The sequence below is a fragment of the Lycium barbarum genome, unplaced genomic scaffold (assembly GCF_019175385.1).
Source record: "Lycium barbarum isolate Lr01 unplaced genomic scaffold, ASM1917538v2 unchr_scaffold_24, whole genome shotgun sequence".
In the NCBI taxonomy this organism is placed as follows: domain Eukaryota; kingdom Viridiplantae; phylum Streptophyta; class Magnoliopsida; order Solanales; family Solanaceae; genus Lycium; species Lycium barbarum.
In genome coordinates this window covers 1-3,108 of record NW_026843478.1, presented here as the reverse complement: position 1 = coordinate 3,108, position 3,108 = coordinate 1, and the positions used below count along the sequence as shown (strand labels likewise).

Genomic DNA, 3,108 nt, shown 5'->3' with positions numbered 1-3,108 from the left:
TGATAGATTATGTAAACATTAGTTAGAATATTTTGTGATCTCTTATTTTAGGTTAGAATATTTTGTAATCTTCTATTTTAGGTTAGAATATTTTGTAATCTTCTATATTAGGTTAGAATATTTTGTATATTAACCAAGTTAAGGAATGAAAGGAGACACGGAAAACGTGCAGAGGAAATAGACTATGACACTGTTCCATTCCAGTGTTCCATATCATTTTGTCCACTCTTAGTTCTCTGTAGCAATTTTTTTTTTCTGAGTTGTAACCTATTCTGCTTAATCTAGAAGCATTGTTTAGGTATTTATTTTGTGAGAAACTTTCAGCTTCAAGCTAGACTTACCTTGAAGGGATTGCCACAGTCGAGTGATTGTAGGCATTGAAGGGGCTAGGGTAGTCTTTTAGGTTACATAAGTTTTGTAATCTGAATTTGGCTCTTGTTTAGTGAAGTTGGGTTAAATCCTACAGGGGTGTGGGTCGTGGTTTTTTTACACCTTTTGAGCGGGGGGTTTTCCACATAAAAATCTTGTGTTCTTATTTATTTCACAATTTTCATTCTATATATAATAGTATAAGAACCACATAGAAGAACCATGCTCCTCCTACAGGTTCACCGTGCTGAAAGTTAGGCAAATCTTTACTGGTTGCGAAAATTTGGTAACATCTTGAGTCTTAGTGGTGTCTAAAATAACAATTGTAATTTTTACAGTTTACCCAAAAAAAAAAAAAAATTGTCTCCTGATACAAAGTTTATGTGCTTAAATTCCTCATCCAATTTGAATGAATTACAGTAGTTCACGTATTTCACTATTTTTAGATTGTTTCTTCTTGGACAAAAAGTTATAGCTATATCAGATTATCTTGAAAAAGCAACAAGCATTAGTATTTTGGAGAAAGAAAGAACATTAATTCTACTTAAGTGTGCTTTAAATTCCCCGCCCAATTTGAATGAATTACAGTAGTTCACGTTTTTTCACTATTTTTAGATCGTTTCTTCTTAGGACAAAAAGTTGTAATTATATCAGATTGTCTTGAAAAAGCAACAAGCATTAGTATTTTGGAGAAAGCACGAACATTAATTCTACTTAAGTGTGTTTCAATTGTCTATGTGGGACAAATGTGCTACTGCAATTAAAATGGTCGCCATTTACGTTCTTGACTGTTAGTTGTAAATATGTCTGACCGTTAGTTGGAAAAAAGTAGCTATAAGAGTTGCTAACCGTTGCCTTAGTTTTTGCAAGAAAAAGATTTAGCATTATAAACAAATATGAAGTTGCTTCTCATTATCTTTATGTTTAATACGTTGGTCCCCCAAATGTTTAGCCAAGCAAATTATGCTAAAATGCAATATGTCCTGCAGTGGAACCCCTCCTTTTGTGAGTCAACACAATATACATGCAAAAGTCCTATTCCACAAAATTTTACAATCCACGGCCTATGGCCGGCGACTGCAACTGGTAGTGGTTTGTTGGTGCCACAACCACAATATCCCAACGACTGGCAGATTGTCAACAGGATGTAAGTGTTTGAGAGAGTTGTTTTTATTTTTGTTTTAGTATTTATTATAATAAGCATTTTTCATATTTTTGTTTAGACATCTAAAATGTAATTTTTATTCTTTGCAGATGGCTCTAGTGACCCAGGACCAAACTTAGTAAACAATCTCCGTCATGTTTGGCCTACTGTAGTACGCTCGAATACAGACGAGGGTTTTTGGAAATATGAGTGGGAAACACATGGTTTTGGTATGAGGACGCAGATTGATGTTAGAACCTACTTTGAAGCTGCCAACAAGAATACATGCTATCAAGATTGCAATTAACGGAAAGACTAATCTGAAAGACTACTTCTCTAATGCAGGAATTCAGCCTGGACAATTTGTTACACGTTCGGATATTGGTAATGCTCTGGCCCCAATAGGTTAGGGCATCAATATCAAATGTTATGATAATGGAACTTATATTTTTGTGAAGGAATGTTATCCTTTGCTTGGATTCGCCACTGCAAAACTTTGTCTCATGTGACCATCGAGGGTGAATGTGGGAGGAGGGGTAAAACTACTAGGAATCTGTAATTATCAGAAGTTGTTATACTTTCCAGCTTAGTTATATCATTATATCGAAATTGGAATTTCGACTAATTTATTTTGTTCTCTCTCATCCCTTGCTGTCATATTTCAAAATGCTAGCCATAGTTTGCAGGAAAACGTATGTGAGTGTTAATAATCTTTTCCTGAAACAATGACTGCTCTTTTGGTTATAATGAGAATTACGGAGGGAAGTTCCATCAGAAGAAGTTTTGATGAAAATCCAAAAAGAAGTAATACTCTGAAATGATTTGAATGCCTAATGATCTTATACTCCTTCTGGTATCCAAATATTAGTCGTTTTGCCAAACTAAATTGTTCAGAAATATTTGGATTACTCTTATGATTAAGACTTTTAAATGTCTTTTTTATTAGATGTGCAAAAGCCATTAAATGGAGGACATGAATTACAAGAACTCAAAGCATCAATATCAGAAATAGTAGTTCACTATTTCTGATCCATTTATTGTGTTGGAAAAGCAACGAACAGTTTTTATCAATGAGATTGAGTATTTGGGGAAAACAAAAACCTTAATTCCACTTAACTATCTCCCTTATTATGTTTTTTTACTATTTTACAGAAGTAAATTATTGATAGCTGGATGTATTCCCAATTTTGAGAATTTGGCTCTTTAATTTTTTATTGAAACTATGCTGCTAAATTACCACACTAGTTTGCCCAAATTGGGCCACACCTATAAAAAGACCACCATAACATGTACTTGTAGAATTTTGCTACCGATCAATTTCCCTCCAAATAATTTCCCTCCAAATACACTATTAATACACTGACTTTATTACGCTTATTCAAGTCAAAATACTTTGTATCGATTTCAATTTGAAAATTTCAAGGAGCAATAAATAGAAAAATTTCGAATAACATAATGTTTAGAATGTTTCTTTACCTGAATCCTTTGCCACCAACTTTAATTGAAAAAAAATAGCATCATTATTAAAATACTTATCTCATTTTATAGATATTATTGTCCTTCTAGAAGTTAAAAAATTGGAGGTAGTATGAAAC

The 3,108-nt window shown here is 33.1% G+C and overlaps 1 pseudogene; it reads left to right on the top strand.

The window, feature by feature from the left end:
• Positions 1-1,224: 1,224 nt before the first annotated feature.
• On the top strand, positions 1,225-2,050 carry LOC132625661 (ribonuclease 3-like; annotated as a pseudogene).
• The last annotated feature ends 1,058 nt before the right edge of the window (positions 2,051-3,108 follow it).